Genomic DNA, 20,383 nt, shown 5'->3' with positions numbered 1-20,383 from the left:
ATCATAGGTAGTCATACCCAAGGGTTTACACACTTGCGGTGGAAAATAACGAACGTGGCTGAAAAAAAGCTCAAGCGGAGTTGTCAGTCTTTCGACTGAACCTGGATGATAAGTGTGAGTCCGATTCGGATATCAGCTTTCCATAGAAGAGCTTGATTTTGATCGGTCAGTTTGTATGGCAACTACATATCGCTCATTTGCTGCAAGACCGGCATAATTCAAAAAACGTGATTTTTGAGTTGATGCTGCAGAATTGTTCGTTATATCATACTTCATGTTGAGTGAAAAATTCATATGAATACCTCGTATATGCTCCGCTTGAGAAGAGTTGTAAGGTTGGAGTCACAGTGTAAGGTTGTAGTAAGTTGAAAACTTTAAACACGTTTTCTGGCGAATCGATTTTTTGACTTATGCCAGCCTTGCAGCAAATGAGCGATATGTACATTTGTATGTATATGGTATAGTAGCCCGATCGGAACAATATGTTGGAAAATGGTAGCGCTGTCTTGGACAGCGATCCATGTCAATGTTTAATGATCTTCATCATCTTGTCAAATAAAACAGTTTTCTGTACAAACTGATATTGAACAATCATGGCTAAATGTGACCTCATAGTGGGATATGAGAGGTATAACTATAGGTATAAGTGGGACTAGCATGAATTTAATATTGCATGAACATTTGATGTAAAAAAAAATATTTTCTTGTGGGATCCCACACAATTTATTGATCGCTCAAAAGGAGTCGTGTAGATTGTTCGAGAGTTAAAAAATACGATAACTGTGTTTCAAAAAATGTCTATGACAACGTGACAGATGTTGAATTATGGATTTATAAGAATAAGCCCGAAAGTAAACAGCAGTCAACTTCATGGGTATTTCAAAGTGAGCCGAAATTAACAAATACTGTTTGAATACCCAGCGCAATCAAGCAAATGGTTGCCCGTTTTTAGGAAAAATTGAACATTGTAACCAAACCACTAGAACAACGTAGAACCGTAAATTCTGAGTGGGAAATAAACATTTGTTGCCAGGTATTTTATAAGAAATCAGGAAAACCAACCACCGAAGACCGCTAATTATTTACCACGATAATACGAGCTCTCACACAACAAATGAAAAAAAAAAACTGAATTTTTGAGCACTTCAAAACCTGGATTGGATGAGTAAACCACCGTAAAGTCTTGATTTGACAACAAATGGCTTCTTTTTGCTGTCGTACGAACAAAATAATCTAAGAGTTTAACGTTTTTCGACACCTGAAGAGGCGATTGATGCGTTCAGAACGCATGTTTTGGAGATACCTCAATCAGAGTGGCAAAAGTGCTTTGAGAATTGGTTTAAACGGATGAAAAAGTGTATAGATTTTAATAGAGAATATTTATAAAAAAAAAACAATAAAGCAATTTTCGATATTTATGATTGGTTTTTGTTCTCTAATACCGAAATATTGGGAAGTCGAAAAAGTATTTTCGCCTTTCTAATCAAACTTCAACTTAATTTTTTATATTTGTGACAATTAATTAATAACAAATATGTACCATTTTGGTCGACCACTTTTTGTCATTTTGCCGCTAGAAACATTCCTCCATCAGTGTAAAACTTTCATCAGTATAAATCGAAATTTCGAAATTTCCAGAACGGAAGCGAGCGAACCATTATTGTGCTACACGAACTGATACAGCATCGTCTCCGTAAATTTCACAAATTTCATTGGTGGCTTGCGTTTTTTTATACAAAACTTTCAAAATATATCGAATTTTTTCATTATTTTCACTCATTTTTGAACAGCTGTAACTTTTTTTTCAACTTCTCGGAATTTGTTTTGGTTAAATGAAGCTTAAAATCCCACCTTTCCAACACTATATGATGTGACACAACGTGATTGGTAGCACTAGAGATATACGACTGCAACGACATCTATTGACAAAATACGAAAAGACTTTTTCGACTACCCAATATTAAAGGCAATCTACGTATGTACTTATTTACTTTATAGCGTATTTCAAAATTCGCAAAAAAAGACGTCAAAAGCCAACATTAAAATAAATTTTGAAAAACACATTGTCCTAATTTTTTGACCATCAGTGTATGTAAGTATTGTCAAATTATTGCACACATTTCATTTTGCGGCATTTCGCCACACACTCATCGCATATTCAGGGCAGTCGACAACCATTTATACGGTGCGGCTTCATTTCTCTAAATTTTACTGAAACTTTTTACTCATATTCATTACACATATGTACATATGTATGTATGTATGTATCAATGTACATCTTCACAGGCACAAACATTTTACTTGCTTTAGTTTAAAATATATAGTTAGAATAATTGTTTCAAATGAAATGCTAACAATGTAAACAGTGCGGCAAATAAATATAAAGACATGCTTTGAATTTTAATGGCTAGAAAAAGTATTTGTTCGTAATAGATACGAGTACAAGCGTTTCAGTAACGAACAGTACGGCGTGAGCGGGTAGACACTCGTAAAAAATAAAATGAAAAAATATTTACTTGCACACAATTTCAGTTCCGTCAGCACTTTTACGCATTAAAACGGGCACGGAATTTAAGGTAGTCAGCAAATGACAGAAACGGTAATACTGGTGACACCAAAGCACCAAAAGCTAATGCAATGAAAAACTATGATAAATAAGATAAAAAGTAACTGTGGCAAAGTCAACAAATTTTTTTAGCTACGCGGCGCACTTGAAATCTTAATTAGAATAGTCAGCAACGAGGTTGACACGTTTCGATTAAAATACGAACTATAGCTAAACACATGCAAAGCTATATATTTGTATATATATATACATTCTAGCACAATGGCAACAGAACTGCACACACCTTCGCACACACACATATTGGCCATTTGCCAGCTTAAAGCGTGGCTAGTTGGCAGTAGCGGCAAAAGTCAAGTGATAAAATTGTGCAAACAACAACAATAGGCCACAACTAAACGACCGCACAATTGTGATGATGCGAGTGGCTGCGGAAGGTACTCAGCCCACAGACTGTCTGCCACGGTGACGGCGCGCATCACGTTTCGCCGTTTTGCCGCTTGGCAGGCGGCGCATTTATCGAAGCATTGACACTTACACTACAAATGCACCAATATACACACTTACATATGTACATATATAAATGTCGTATATTTAGTCATTTAAACAAATGAAATAAACGCTTTCAGACGCACAAGTCCACAAGTTGTGGGCAGCCGCGTCACTGCGATGGCGGTTGAATGACCGCGCTGCCAACCGGCTCTGTGTGCTGAGCAGCGCAAACATATTTGCTTTGAAAGTAAGATGAAAAAACAAACAATAATAATTTACGAAATTAAATGAATTAAAGATGAAACAGTGTAGATAAAAAAAAACGAGCGCACATTTGTAGTCACACCGGCTGGCCAACTTCCGTTTGCTGCTCCTCAGCTCAGCTCATCTGCGCTCAGACGGTGCATCTCACTCTTATGGTATATGGCTTAACTACACTCATTCATATACATATGTATGTATGTACATATGCATGTATGTATGTATATGTAGGTATTTAACTTTTTAATCACGTTTAAATGTCAGCTGCATATGGCTTACTGTCAGCGTTTGGAACAGTTTTAACTTTTTTACAAATGCTTACGTTTTTATGTACATATGTAATGATTATATATATTTTAAAAAGTTTATGTTCTTTTTTTACCCTGAATAGGGTATATTAAGTTTGCCATGAAGTAAAATCCGGAGGATGGACTCATATGTAAAAGTTCACGCAAGTGAGAGAGGTTCCCTGATCGCCATTCACTTGGAAATGGCTAGAAACAATTCTCATTGGCTCAAGCAGCTCAAGACTTCCGCTCTTAGACCAAGTATCCTCTGGGTAGCCAAAGAACATCCGGTTGAAGGCGGGCTAAAGTGAGAAAGCGAAACTTCCTTACTCAGGATTGTGCGCTGGGCTTCCCGTCACGTAAAAAACACCCCCAATGAAAATTAAAACAGCCGCGGACGAGAGGACGTTAAGCAATACCAAAAGCTCCGTCAGGTTTGGGAAGGACCTATCTAAGTTGTTCGATGCCAAACAAGGTTTTAAACGAGGCGACTCCCTTTCGTGTAACTTCTTCAATCTACTCTTGGAGAAAATAATTCAGCTGCAGAACTAAATAGAGAATGTACCCTCTTCTATTAGAGTGTACAGGTGCTGGCGTACACCGATGATATTGATATCATTGGGCTCAAAACCCGGGATGAACGAGAGCAAGACGAAATATCTCCTGCCATTAAACAAACAGTCGTCGTACTCGCGTCTAGACCCCCACTGTTGGGACCATGAGCTGTCTATCTTGGGACCATGAGCTGTGTGAGATATACGACGACATTTTACATAGTTTATCGAATAGTTCCCATACAATCTGAGCAATCATACCCTTTTACGAAATAAGCAATGCACCTGTGAATGGTATTATAGCTTCCGTATAATCGAGTTAACATTTTTTCTTGTTTTTTTTGGACTTTTGCTTACGTACTTCAAAATGCTTACGAAAAGTTTTCCAAGTATGGCAATTTAAGTGGCGAAATGTTAATGTTGGCATTTTGCGGTTTCAATTTCATTATGCCCCTGTGGCGCGTCCTCCACCACACTTACGCTTCTACATCTTCTGCAAGTTATGCTTTCGCCTCTTCGTGTCTCAACTTTGACTTTTTAATGTCGAGTGCATATTTTATTTTGGTGCAAAGTTGGCGCTTCATTAATTTTATTTGCCGAAAATTGCACAAAACGTCGTCGTGGTGACGTACAACTGCGACACACATACCACACAAACATATGTACATTTGTATGTATATAGTAAGTACATCTGTAGTTACATAAGTAGTTGGCCAAGCTGCTCCTTCACGAATTCCGCATTTCAAAACAACTTTTCCACAGTGTTGAACTTTGGCATTTGAAGAGGAGTGCTGTTAATGTAGCATCTTCCGTTACATAGTACATAGTTCCATCTTATTTTCCATGACAATTGCCATTGTACAGTGGTTTATGGCATGACAGAAATACGCTCAAAGCGTTTTTGCTGATAGTCAGAACAAGTATCATTTCATCAAAAAAAATTTTGAAATTTTACGGAAAACTAGAAAGAACTTTAGCTTCGGTTGCACCGAATTTTAATACAAGGACCTGGTTTCATACAAAAACTTGTTTTCTTTTTTTTTTGTCTATCTAAATAACAGGTCAATTGAAATGTCTCTGGCCCGACACTTAGATGGCGCTACTAGGATTGGTATGCTAAGTTTGGACGTGATGAAGTGAACACCGAAGACGTTAAACGCAGTGAAAGGAAGTCGTTACCGAAGAAAACATCAAAAAAGTTCCCAGAATACGTTTGGATGACAATAAAATGAAGTTGTTCGAAAAATCAGGCACCCTAAAGATATCAAGCACAGGTTCAGTACTTAATAATATCATTCACGAATATTTGGGTGTGAGAAAGCTCTGTGGAAAGTAGGTGCCGCACGAGCTCTCTTTTGATCAAAAACGACGAGTTGATGATTCGGAGCAGTGTTTGGTGATGTTCATGAGCAATAAATCTGAGTTTTTGCGTCGATATGTGGCAATGGATGAGATATGGCTCCACTATTTTACTCCGAAGTCCAATTGACAGTCATCTGAATAGACTTTGAGCTCGCTCCGAAGCGTGGAAAAACGCAACAGTCGACTTGTAAGGTTAAGGTATCTGTAATTTGGGATTTGCATGGAATAATTTTTATTGAAAAACGAAGAACCATCAAGGGCGACTATTACATAACGTTATTGAACCGTTTGAATGAAGAAATCGCCTAAAAACGGACGCGTTTTAAGAAAAAGAAAATGTTTCACCAAGACAAAAATCCATGAATTAGATTATTGGACTATTTCCTGATCTCAGATCTCAGAAAAAACGCTCGCTGGAAAAAAATGTTCATCGAATGAAGAGGTGAACACTGAAACTGAGCTCTATTTTAAGGCGAAGAACGATTCGTACTACAAAAATGGCATTGAAAAATTAGAAGGTCGCTATAATCAGTGTATCACCCTTGAAGGTAACTATGTTGAATAAAAAAACGCTTTTTTCAAAAAAAAAAAAATATGTTTTACTATAGTAGGCCGGGAACTTTTCAATTGACCTGTTGTATGTACCATAAGTATATAAATGGTATATACCAAAAATACCTTCGAAAAAGGTAACAAATTCCAGTTAGAATTAAATATTTTATAAGATTCAAATAAATAGCCGAAGCCACCTGTAGAAACCACTGGCAACTACACAAACTAAACATAAAGCCATAAATCAACAGCAACAACTCAGTTGAAAACTAATACACTGTATACACTATCGCTGGAGGCAAACAACAAGCTGAGGACGAAGCGTCATCTTGAACGCCAACGTATCATCACAGCATCTGCGTCGTGATTATTCGCATCATCTGCTGCTTGCTTTGTTGTAGCATGTCTATGCCGCAACAACATTTCATGTATTCGTAACTTCAACGACACAAATAAACGAATACTTTGGTACGAAGGTGTATGTATAAGTGTGTATGCATTGACGGTGTTGTTTGCATTTTAAGGTTTGACTTTTCCCATTGTGTAAATCGCACTTACAGCTACTTCGTTTGCGCTCCCTCTACACACATCCTCACATCGTACACCCCTCCTGTACACGTTTGACTACAATACAATTTGTGCTCATTTCGCCGCAGTTTGTGGTCCCGGCCAAATATTCACCCGGCTACACTACTACAAGTGCAATGGCAGTTATATGCATATATTTACATATGTACATATTTAGGTACGTATTTACAAATGTATGTTGATGTTCGTGTCGTTGGCGCTTCTTCGGCTTATCATTCATTTTTGTTGTGGATTGTCGTTTTTCCATTCTTTTGTGCATTATTATTGTAATTTTTTGCTTGTAAACGAATAAATACACTTAAATACACAACAACAAACCAAATCTTCATCGTCTTAAAAATTGTTTGTCATCGTTGTTGTTGTTGTTGCGGTTTTCATTACTACAAGGGATTTGAGCTGCACCATTGCCTGTATAGACGACGTTACTGACATCCTTCAATCGTAATGGTATTAAAGATGTTATTCTCTTATTATTTTCACACTAATCGTTTTGTTTTGTGTGAGTTCGGCATGTGCGTGCGTGTGCGTGTGCGTGTGTGCGCATGGGTGTGCTTACAGAAAGCGTAAGTTTCATTGCAAAGCAAAGTAAAGCCTTTCTTGAATGGCTGACGAAGGGCTTACGCCATATGCATGCGGATATACACATATGTACATACATACATATGAACATATGTATATATACATATGTACATGTGTGTGGAAATAAATGTATAAATATGTAAATTAATATGGAATCATTCTTTCCTTTTACTTGAAAGTTGCATTCAAGAGTTAATAATAATAATAAGTCGACAACATAACCTAGAAGTTCTGCAGTTCTAGATTTATAAGCATTGAACATTACCTAGAAACTCTGTAGTTTCAGTCGGAAATCAAAATTTTGACTAGTCTTTTGATAATTACTTGTCTCTATAGTAATAATACTTTTTTCTGGTTTTAGGGTTTGACGCAAATTTAAGGGGTTACATGGGTTTCCTCTGGTAAAAAGCGAAAGATCGGTTGAGTAGTTCACCAGAAATCTTGCTAACCGACTTCAAAACACAGTTTCGAGAAAAACGCATTTAAAGACTGCGCACTTAGCCAAGCTAGCCTCAAGCGGACGAGTTCTTAAGGCTGTATCTCCGAAACTATTACTCGGATCAAATTGAAAATTTAGGACAATATTCTAGAGGTACTATAAAATTTAATAAGACAATAAAAATTCAAATTTTCTGAAACCCGTAAACTCATGAAACCCCTTAAGCAGAAAAAACTTCATCACCGCCAGACAATTTTTTTGTGGAGACTACGGGATCAGGGATATCCAAATTTTTTCAAAACCTTTCGCCAATTATTAAAGTGCATTAAATTCTACAAATGTTCTTATATTTTGTTTTTTTTTTTAATCATATAAATTCGTTTTTTCTGATTCCCAAGAGGATAAAACAACACAAAGCAGAAGAAGAACACAGGAATAAAAAATACAATCAAGGTAATCGACAAGGGCAGAAATAAGTTGCAGGAAGTGTTACTAATAAGTTCACCGCTCACACAGCACATCGAAAAAAAACGTTTGAAATAAGGAAAGCTAAATGAAGCTCTTTAATTATTATACTCGAGGCTTGAGCTCATTTCAGAAAAATGAAACTGGATATTTGCCGTAACTCAGTTTTTAAGTACTAGGCTTTAATCACGTATTGTCCTTCCCCATCTCAACAAGAAACAACTCCAACTTCTACAATTTGGAAAACAAAGAGAATGAGAAAGTGTCAAGAGCTAAAAACGTTTCGAATCCTTGCTTGTTTATACAATTTTTAATACTATCAGAAAACTGAAGCATCTCCAACCAACAGGATTTGAAAAACAAAGCATTTTTAAGACCTAAACAACGTTTTTTATATTACAAAAATCCTTTAAAATTAAAATAACTATATTTTTGAATTTTCTATGAATAAGAAAATGTCAAGAGCTCAAAAATTTTCGCATCCCTGCTTGTTTATACAATTTTTATAACTATCCATCCTAATACACAAGCAACAGTCGCTAGTTGTTTTCGCATTGCAGTCCATAACCAGCAACATGACCAATTATTTGCACACTATGTATATACACATATGTCTGTACATATGTATAAGAATTTACATATACTATGGTATGTAGAGTCAACATACTTTCTGTGGTCATTTATGATATGCGAAGAGTTGCTGTTGACAGTGAATTCAACGAAAGCAATGATTCTACTTTATGGCTTACAGCTCATCGCTTCTGCTGGAGTAAGCAATACGCTGTCATATTGCACATCATATACCACATACATACATATGAAAATTACGAAAAATCTATTATATGACAAGGGAAATATTTAACTTGCTTTATGGAGCCAAGCTAATTCTGCACAAACAAACATAGTTACATACAAGTATATTCTTGTATATATGAGTCTACGTAGGTATGTACATATATGTATTTTATTTAGAAGAAAAGTTTTTTCAATGGTGTTTATTGCACAAATGTTTTTACTTGTGAAATGTCTGCAAGTCTGCAGAATTACATTTTATTAAAAAGACATACATACATACATATGCGTATGACGAAAATTTTGATTTCATAAAGCCATGCGCGACGTGACAGCGAAAAGTAAACTGCTTTCGGCAATAGACAAATTTTGCAAGATTAACATATTTCGTATGCTTACAAGAAATAAATATATTAACATATGTACATATATATGAATATGAATAAATTTTGCTTCGAAGCAATTACTTTAAATATAAAAAAGAATATGGATTTTGCACACTGTACATATATATATGAATATGAATAAATTTCAACAGAAGAATGTCGTAACTCAAGAATGGTAAATGTAAAGAAAAAAGAGTATGAAAATGGCAATTTACGAAAATAAAAATTCAGAATAAAAACTAAACACGAAAAAAAGCAACAAGAGTACAAAAATGCCGTTAAAACATTTAAATAGAGGCTACAGTGAGCAATAGAGGTTAACTCTCATTAATAACATTTTTTGTATTTTTTTAGTTATGCCACTTTACATGTAAACAAACCATACGTGCCTGCATGATTCGTTTTTAATTATTTTGATTTTTAACGAAGTTTACATAGGCAATAATAATGAAAGCAACACGTTACATTAACCTTATAAATATGCACATAAGTATGTAATAATGTATGTATGAATTATTATATTGTAGTAAGCTTTCCTTCAACTCAGATTCGATGCGAATGTCGAAAGCAGAGGCTAACAAAAAATATTACTTTTGCATTGTCAGCTGCTTCATCAATAAGATTTCATTTATATTTGAAGAAAGTTGACTGTCGCGCATTTCATTTTTTTTGTCTTCAGATTTGATGTATTTAATTATGAAAATTATCTGAAAAACACCGTTGAAGGTTGGAAATAAAGTCGCTGATATCATGTAATTGCGATGAGACATACATACATATGTAAATACATATGCACACATACAATTTTCATTCATATAAAGAGTCTGTAAGATCGATGCTCAGCGGCAAAAATCAAAGCGGGTGTCAGCGTCAGCCTTTGTATGGGAGTATGATTTACTTCAGCGGAATTTAGTACTACTCGTATAGCGTGAAGATGGCTGAGGTTGAGGCACAAATTTCACCAAAAAGTATACATATGTATATACATATATACGAGTATGAGACATTTTTATCTCTTTTAGAGCAAGCACAATATTTTACTGGATGATTGGAGTTTCGGTTTAATCTTCTGCTTTGGTTCACAATATTTTCAGACTGCATTGTAACGGGTGATTTTTTTGAGGTTAGGATTTTCATGCATTAGTATTTGACAGATCACGTGGGATTTCAGACATGGTGTCAAAGAGAAAGATGCTCAGTATGCTTTGACATTTCATCATGAATAGACTTACTAACGAGCAACGCTTGCAAATCATTGAATTTTATTACCAAAATCAGTGTTCGGTTCGAAATGTGTTTTATCGACAAATTTTGTTCAGCGATGAGGCTCATTTCTGGTTGAATGGCTACGTAAATAAGCAAAATTGCCGCATTTGGGGTGAAGAGCAACCAGAAGCCGTTCAAGAACTGCCCATGCATCCCGAAAAATGCACTGTTTGGTGTGGTTTGTACGCTGGTGGAATCATTGGACCGTATTTTTTCAAAGATGCTGTTGGACGCAACGTTACGGTGAATGGCGATCGCTATCGTTCGATGCTAACAAACTTTTTGTTGCCAAAAATGGAAGAACTGAACTTGGTTGACATGTGGTTTCAACAAGATGGCGCTACATGCCACACAGCTCGCGATTCTATGGCCATTTTGAGGGAAAACTTCGGACAACAATTCATCTCAAGAAATGGACCCGTAAGTTGGCCACCAAGATCATGCGATTTAACGCCTTTAGACTATTTTTTGTGGGGCTACGTCAAGTCTAAAGTCTACAGAAATAAGCCAGCAACTATTCCAGCTTTGGAAGACAACATTTCCGAAGAAATTCGGGCTATTCCGGCCGAAATGCTCGAAAAAGTTGCCCAAAATTGGACTTTCCGAATGGACCACCTAAGACGCAGCCGCGGTCAACATTTAAATGAAATTATCTTCAAAAAGTAAATGTCATGAACCAATCTAACGTTTCAAATAAAGAACCGATGAGATTTTGCAAATTTTATGCGTTTTTTTTTTTTAAAAAGTTATCAAGCTCTTAAAAAATCACCCTTTATAAGAGCTAAACTCGTTTTCTGAATTACTTTGAAGAAAAAACAGACCGGATCTTGAGAAATAGACACGATTTTGGAAAAATCAAGTATCAGCATGCCGAAATGTTGGCCGCTTTTGCAAGGAAGTCTATTTATGAAAGGAAAACATCGTTTAGTGAAAGTAAATAATAGGTAAAGTTATAGCTTGCCTACCTTCTGGTGGGAAGAGATCGACACCCACCACACCACCACAATATCAAAAGCTTCATTAGGATCACGAAGGATCTCTCCGAGCAGTTCGATACCAAACGAGGTTTCAGACAAGGCGAATCCCTATATTGCGGCTTCTTCAATCGACTCCTGGATGCAGAGCTGAATAGAGAAGGTACAACATTCTACAAGAGTGTACTACTACTGGCATACGCCGATCATATTAATATAATTGGCCTCAACAAGCGCGCCATCAGTTCTGCTTTCTCCAGATTGGATAAGAAAGCGAAGCAAATGGGTTTAGTATTGAAAGAGGGCGAGTGGAAATATCACCAGTCATCAAAAAAAAACAGTCGCTGCACTCGTGACTTGGCTCCCACGTCACTGTTGACAGTCATAACAACGAAGTCATAGATAATTTCGTTTTTCTTGGAACCAGTATCAACACCAACAATGTCAGCCTCGCAATTCAACGCAACTTGCCAGACAGACAACTTCGGACTGAGTAGATAATTGAGAAGTAAAGTCCTCTCTCAACGAACAAAAAACCAAACTCTATATGTCACTCAGTATTCTTGTCCTGCTATATGGTGCAGAGCCATGGACGATGAAAACAACTGATGAGTCAATGTCTAGTTTTCGAGAGAAAGGTTCTGCGGAAGATATGCTGGTGATTTGCGCATTGACAACGGCGAATACCGCAGTCGATGGAGCGATGAGCTATACGAGTTACACGACGACATTGATATAGTTCAGCTAATTAAAGCGGCTGGCTAGGTAATGTCGCACGTTCGGACGAAAACTCTCCAGCTCTGAAAGTATTCGACGCAGTACCCGCCAGGGGAAGACGAAAACCTAAACTACGTTGGAGAGTTCAGGTGGAGAAGGACCTGGCTGCACTTGGTGTATCGGATTGGCGCCAAATTGCGAAGAGAAGAAATAACTGACGCGCTGTTGTGAACTCGGCTATAACCGCGTAAACCGTGCCTACGTCAATAAGGAAGAAGAAGTAGTTGAAACATCAGAAGCAGACACCTTTTGCACAATATTTTTGATTCAGTTTATTTACTCAACCTTAGCTTGTGTTCTAGTTTAAAATGCTGCATACTATTTGCTAAACTTTAACTAATATTTGACAAAACAGCTGTAAAAATAACCTGTTTTGGTGAATTTTGTGTTATGAAATTGTTTTCATAATACATACTATGTACATAAAATTATGAGGCTATGTACATATTATAAAAAGAACCGTTGTTTTCCTTGCTCATTTACGACAAACACCTTTTCATGGTTACCCTTTAAATCTAACAGAGAAATTTTAAGACATTTTTAATCCATTAAAAAATTTTTAAATAAAAAAGATTAAAAAAGAAGAATAAGGCGTTCAAAAACAAATAGAACTTCCAATTGACGCAATAAAAGTGACTGCGTGTGAACACAGCTTTAGCAACTATTTTTTGAATAACTCATTTTACATTTGATTACATTAATTTGTTCTAATTTTCTTCCTTTTTGGTTTAAGTATAATAAAACCTACTCGATTTTTGAATGAGACACCTCGAAAAGTCATTGAAGTTTCAACAAAAACAGTGCAACTTTATCCTTAAATTTCGTTTTTAATGCGAGTTCGCATGTTGCAGAGAAAAAAATGAGAAAAGTAAAAGCACGAACAAAAAAAAAACTTGCCGAAACGCAAAGCTATTCTGCATACGCCATGCACTCCGTATTTTGTTCATTTCCAGCACATTTTTCCACGCACATTTGCTTTTACAGGAATGGGATATCCCTCTGCTCGGAAAGTCGACCAAATAGCATTAAAGTTGAAGGAAAGAAAGCGTAGAAGAAAAAAATTGGAAAAATGGTGGCACGAAAAAAACATTAGTGTTCCATTTCTTGTTCCCTTGAGGCCGATGCGTAGTGCAGCAGCGACAGAGAGCTTTAGGGATATTGGGTATAGTGGTTGTTGCAATGCTGAGAAAAAAATTTCTCCAACACATTTTCATATGTATGTATATGTAAAAGTATATAGGGTGTATTTTAGGGGTATATAAGTATACATTTGGCTACGCTGGCTAGGTCATGTTGTCCGAATGGACGAAAATACTCCAGCTCTGAGAGTATTCGACGCAGTATCCGGGTATTCTTTGAAATTGCAAATGAGGTAAGGTACTACTGTTGAGGAATTCGGAAACTATTGCTTAGTTAGTGAGATTTAAGTACATCAAAGTAATGTCCAAATACATAAAGGCAGTGATCAATGCCGAAAAAAGCCAACTAAAAATGGAGGCGCTAGAAGTCCATTGCGTTCTTTAGACAGACGGGTCAAGATAATCGGAACGGACCCTGGTTTTTATCTAACAAAAGACTTTCAACTCGGTAGGATTCTTTCAATTTACCTAAGGAACTAAAAATGGAGTCCACAGTCCGTTTTTCAGATAGTCGAGTCTGGATAACTGGTACAAGCCCGGATTTTTATCTAACCAAAGACTTTCAACTCGGCAGGATTCTTTCAATTCACCTAAGTAACTAAAAATGGAGTCGACAATCTGATCTTCCGACAGTCGGGTCTAGATAACCGCCACAAACCCGGATTTTTATCCAGCTAAAGAATTTCCATTCGGCTGGATACTTCAAATTGACCTAAGGAACTAAAAATGGAATCGACGTTCCGTTTTTCACTTTCAACTCGGCAGAATTCTTCAAAATTGACTTCAGGAATATGTCTTGCCGCGACAACAACAACAAACACAACAACCGTAATCCACTCCTCTAAAAAAGCACCCTTTATATGCATAACCGTGAGTGTAGTTGTACTTGTGACTGTTGGTACGAATACTTATAATGGTATTCAAAGCATTTCTACTGAAGTGTGAGTTAGAGTGCGACTATGTGGTACTCGGTGTTTTTGCGTTCAGAATGTGGGGTTGTGGGTGGTGGCAGGAAGAACTTTGCAGTCTCTGGTTTGGTCCATAACGCCTTGGAAAAAAATTTACACTACAAAGAGAATTTACAATACATGCACGTACGTTTATGCATAAATTTCGCACATCTCTTGCACCACTTTACATACATACATACACCTTACCATGTAGAGATGACACTGGCAGTCAGTCAGCAGAGGATTTGTGCAGTAATTTAGATGCACAGCAGCTGGTTGCTATATCTACTGACAGCTGTTTTACACTTACCAGGTATCTATGTGGAGATGTATGTACATACATACATACATACTTGGAAGTTATGTTCTTATTACACAATTATTCCTGCACATATGTATGTATGCATGTATGTATATGCTATTATGGTAGGCTCTTAGGTGTATATTTATGCACTCATGGAGACTGAATTTGATAGTAAGGCTTAGTGAATGAGTATTTACACATACACATATATGTGTGCATGCATGTATATATGTATAGTTAGGTGCATCGACAGATTTCCGCCAACAATTAAGGCCAATGTGTGAACAAGCCACGTGTGCATGTTCATTCAACTCTCCCATACACTCATCCACATACATACATATGTATATACATATTTACTGCAGTAAATTAAAATTGACAAAGCATGTTGCAGCCGGCAAAGGCCATTGGCGTCAGACAATTGCGAAATGTGTGTATTTGTTTATACAAGTGTAAACACCTGGGCGTGTGTGTATGTGTTTCCCATGGTAGGCGGCATCGTAAATTGGCAACAAGATATGCCAAATAAATATTGAATATTTTCTACACGCAGCCAAATATATGCAATTAAATATCTTCTTTAGATATGCCAACTAAATGAACGCATTCGATTTAATTGTTGTCAAGGGAGCTGTAATGAGTGCCGCACTAAATGGCATTATATGTGTTATCCTATATGGCACAGTAACTCAAAATAATATTCGTACACAATTGTGGTATTGGAATTACCAGCTCTCTGTTTCTCTGTGCTATAGCTCTGTAATTGTTAAAAGAATTTTAGATTTAAAAGCAAGAGTAGAGTAGAGAGAACCTTCATTTAAGTCAGATAAACCACTTGCTTTTCTCTCCTCTAAATACATACATATGTGCGTTGCTTGTTCGATTCGCCACTATCCCAGTTTTGACGATTCAAAAACTTTTACATATTCTGTTACATATCAATATTCTCTTTGACCACACAATTTTTCTACTATTAGACCAGAAAACTCAAAAATATTACCAGTCTGTCTCTATGAAAACGAGGTCCTTACAAAGCTCTGGAGTTGGATAATTATTTGATAAGAAAGTTGAGAGTTACAGTTCACTTTGGTGGAGATCCATACGTTGGTACACGAACTTATGTAGAATGGAGGGTGAAAAAATTGCGTTTTTAATTCGAATTTTAAACTATCTACTAATAACTTTATTGAATTACGTGAAGCAACACCCGCCAACGCATTTCTCTGAACCTTTTAATACCGGTGAGGTTTCTCAAAAGGTCATTCCTTGTCTTCTGACATCTTCAACTTCGCAAAACAGATATTCATCGGCCGGGTATGATATTTTAGAATTGTGATCAGTTACCTACCTGTCGGCATAGGCTTAGACATCATTGTGCGTAGCTAGCAGGAACCTTTACGGCTATCGAGAGGGTCTCTGGCAAAATGGATATGTCGGCTAATGAGTGCAAGACGAAATATGTGCTGGCTAACCGCAGGATTGTGAAAGAGAATGAGCTAGTAGCTGGGAACTATATACATATATGAAGCGGCGAAAGAAGACTCAGTAGGCAATTAGGATGTAGAACTCTCTTTCGGCCAGTGTTCCCAAATTAGGGGTTTTTCCCCCAGACTGTCAACACAGAATTCTGCCGCTACAACAACAACAGGATGTAGAACTCTCTCTCGGCAGACAATACTAACACTCTGCTAGTCGATATTAGAAATTACTGAGCTGGTTGTTTAGTGTATGCGAGAGAACAGTTCTTCGCAAGATTTTTGGCCTTTTACGTCTTGGCGACGACTATCGTATGCGGACAAGCGCCGAGCTTTTTGTTCGAATAACCATTCAGGCGATGCACTATCTAGTGAGAACGGATGACTAAACTTCAGCGAAAAAGGTGTTAGAAGCCAGAGTCAGTGGTAATAATCATAGAGGTAGACCGCGTCATCCGTGGAGCAACGAAGTAGAAGAATCAGAGCCGTTTGAAAGCCTTTATTACATACATATGTCAGTGTGAAACCCAGTACAAGGCAAATTAAAGAACGAATACTGGAAAGTGAAGTTAACTGATAGACTTTCAATTCAAGGTTCCTGACATCTCGACAATTTCCAGAGATACTTTCTACAAGAATAACCTCAGAAACACATTCGACATAAAGCTAGAAGGGCTTAATTTTGGAGAAATAATGAAAATTAACCCATTTTCGGCCGCACCTAGATCCACCGCATTGATTTCATTTCAACTTTTTATTTTGATTATAATAAAAAAACACTCGATGCTTAACATTTTTTGAGATTATTACATTGAGCCGTTTAGCCACGGATTCAGAAAGTTGCAAAATCGCATAAAATTATTGATTTCACGCAGATCTCGTTCATTTTCGACTTGGTGATTTTTCAAATTTGCTGGTCGATAAATCGACCAATGGCTGTAAATGGGTTAATAGCTTTCATTATTCATTTTCACTTTCAAATCATTTTCAAAAACCCGCTTTGAAGGCACCGAGTAGAAAAATTTTAAGCCTCATTCACCATTAATATAATTGTTCAATAAGTGTATTTAAAACAGTTGCTTAATATTCACGCATACTGTAAGTCCACATTGAATATAAGTATAAATGGGACGCTTCTGCAACTTCCCAAGCTCGTAGGCATTCACTTAAAATGATTAGAGAAATGTTGCTGACACCACTAGCTATTATTAAACAAAACTTATCTGTGTTGGCACATTTAGTTTGGCGCATGTTATCGATATCATCTACACGAGAGTTTGTACAACGGTACTTACTCTGTTGCATATAGATATACACGATAGATATTTATAGGTATGTATGTAGATCGTAATTTTAGTTAATGTCGGAAATGGGCAACATCGTCGTATTTTAGTTGAACACTGTTTTGCTCTCACAACTAAATGGTTAAATTGCCTGCATACAATTTAATTATTCCCACAGCCAAGTTGGCCATAAATTCAATTTTGCGCCATAATCTATGTGTTTTCAGCTGCAATGCAGTGGAAGAAAAATGGCGAAAATGCTGATTTCGGCAAATAGTAGAGTATGTATGTATGTTGGACTTTTCGTAGATTTGCAATTTGCCGGCTAAATGCTTTGTAAATCTTACAAATCATTTGCTTTGATAATTAGAAGCGCACAAAGATTGTGTGTCTACTTGGAATTAGTATATTGAATGAATTAAGATGAGGATTTCGGGCAAAGTGTGTAGTGTGTAACCATAGCTAAGCAAATAGCTATAGCTATGATTTATTGTGCTTGATAATAATATAATTTAAATGCAAAGATTAGAGCTAATAATATGGATGTAAATATATATAAACGGAAGGAACCATGTGTAGAAAATCACGCAAGGGAGGAAGCTTCCCTGAGCGCCATTGATTGAGTGGCCTTTGGATAACCAATAATCATCAGTTTGGTGGCGAGCTAAAGTTAAAAGGTAAAGCATCCCTTCCCTAGGGTTGTGCGCTGGGTTAGGGACCCACCACATAAAAAACACTACCAATGAAAAGAGGAAAACAGCCTCGAAGAGACCCACCTTTTATGACAAACTCAGAGAAAGTAAATTGGCAATAGCATAATTGCGACGACAAGAGCTTCTAGCACAATTTTAAATGCTATTTTAAGCATGTTGCCAGTTTGGCTCGAAAAGAATTGTAACAAGTAAGGAAGGGCTAAGTTCGGGTGTTACCGAACATTTTATACTCTCGCATGATAAGTGATAATCGAGATTTCATTATCCGTCAATTTACATATTTTTTTATTTTGCTGTAAAATTAATTAGACCAGGGACCTTGAAAAGTTATATTCCGATCACGACAATTTTTCACAAGGGATACCTCAGCTCAAATACCGTATTTGTGTAAAGTTTTATTCCGCTATCATCATTGGTTCCTATGTATATATTATACAGAGAAGGCATCAGATGCAATTTAAAGAAGTCGTGGTTGTGAACGATTTCGCCCATATTTCGTACATGTCATCAGGGTGTTAAGAAAGTATTATATACTGAATTTCATTGAAATCGGTGGAGTAGTTCCTGAGATTATGGTTTTTGGTCCATAAGTGGGCGACGCCACGCCCATTTTTCAATTTTAAAAATAGGCTGGGTGCAGCTTCCTTCTGCCATTTCTTCCGTAAATTTTGTGTTTCTGACGTTTTTTGTTAGTCGGTTAACGCACTTTTAGTGATTTTCAACATAACCTTTGTATGGGAGGTGGGCGTGGTTATTATCCGATTTCTTCCCATTTTTGAAGTGTCTATGGAAATGCCTGAAGGAAACGATTCTGTAGAGTTTCGTTGACATAGCTATAGTAATTTCCGAGATATGTACAAAAAACTTAGTAGGGGGCGGGGCCACGCCACTTTTCCAAAAATATTACGACCAAATATGCCCATCCCTAATGCGATCCTTTGTGCCAAATTTCACTTTAATATCTTTTATTTATGGCTTAGTTATGACACTTTATAGGTTTTCGGTTTCCGCCATTTTGTGGGCGTGGGCAGTGGGCCGATTTTGCCCATCTTCGAACTTAACCTTCTTATGGAGCCAAGAAATACATGTACCAAGTTCATCATGATATCTCAATTTTTACTCAAGTTTACAGCTTGCACGGACGGACGGACGGACAGACAGACATCCGGATTTCAACTCTACTCGTCACCCTGATCACTTTGGTATATATAACCCTATATCTAACTCTTTTAGTTTTAGGACTTACAAACAACCGTTATGTGAACAAAACTATAATACTCTCTTTAGCAACTTTGTTGCGAGAGTATAATAACTCGTTTTGAAAATTAAATGATAATTGTTTGGCTACAATTGCTATTAAATTTGACTTAAGGGAAATTTAGAAAAAAATATATATCCATGTTTGAATTCCGACCGATTGTCTGTCCGTCATCATCGAATAATCAATGCAGTATGAGATGGTACTTCTTTGTTCAATAAATTCAGACGTAGCAAAACTCAAAGAATTCACTTTTAGAGCCTCACAAAACGACGTGTATCTCAAATACTAATGAATATTTCGATAGGACAAAAATTGAATTTTTCAAATAAGTCTAAGTAAAATACTAGGGTTTTGACAAGAAACAATAAATGAAATGCATTAATAAAGCAGGAAATTAAAAACCTCAAATAGCAACAGTTAATATAATTTATTACGAATGCAAAAAATTAGAATAATTACAAAATAATTGCTGAGCTCTCCCGTCAATAACTTGTAGTAAATATGCAATTCCGGCACTTAATCAAAGCCATTCAATTTAATATGTGGGTCGTCTGTCATACTTATAAGCACATTCTCGTAATTCTTGGCAATTAGCAACACAATAAGTTGACGACACAAATTTGTGGTCATAAAATAAAATCAAGAAAAACCCATTTGCATAAATATAATTGAAAATGGGCTTTTGCACTGACTTAAGTTCTCAGTACGGTTAATGAAAAGCAATAAAAAAGATGTGAGCTAATTTTGGATTATTGTTTTGTACCAAATAGATAAAAGTTATCTTTACCTAAGCACACCTATATATATTAATGTATACATATGTACATATATATGTACATACTCTTACATATGAGGTTAGGAAATTGGATTCTCACATATCTTCCGACTATATTAGTTCTGATTTTAATAAAGAACAAAATG

At 36.5% G+C, this 20,383-nt stretch overlaps 1 protein-coding gene across 9 annotated transcripts in view; it reads right to left on the bottom strand.

The window, feature by feature from the left end:
* Positions 1-20,383, bottom strand: part of LOC105224387 (polypeptide N-acetylgalactosaminyltransferase 5) — a 70,770-nt gene that overhangs the window by 41,219 nt on the left and 9,168 nt on the right. The window contains exon 1 of one of the 9 annotated variants that reach the window (XM_049455420.1): positions 2,517-2,769. The exons of the other annotated variants lie outside the window; for them this stretch is intronic. The gene's annotated coding sequence lies outside the window, so the exon portion shown is untranslated. Of the gene's footprint in view, positions 1-2,516; positions 2,770-20,383 lie in introns of those variants that run through there. 9 annotated transcript variants of the gene reach the window in all.

The sequence above is a fragment of the Bactrocera dorsalis genome, chromosome 1 (genome assembly GCF_023373825.1).
Source record: "Bactrocera dorsalis isolate Fly_Bdor chromosome 1, ASM2337382v1, whole genome shotgun sequence".
Lineage (NCBI taxonomy): Eukaryota > Metazoa > Arthropoda > Insecta > Diptera > Tephritidae > Bactrocera > Bactrocera dorsalis.
The sequence above is the reverse complement of the archived record's forward strand: the minus strand, read 5'-3'. Positions and strand labels throughout refer to the sequence as shown.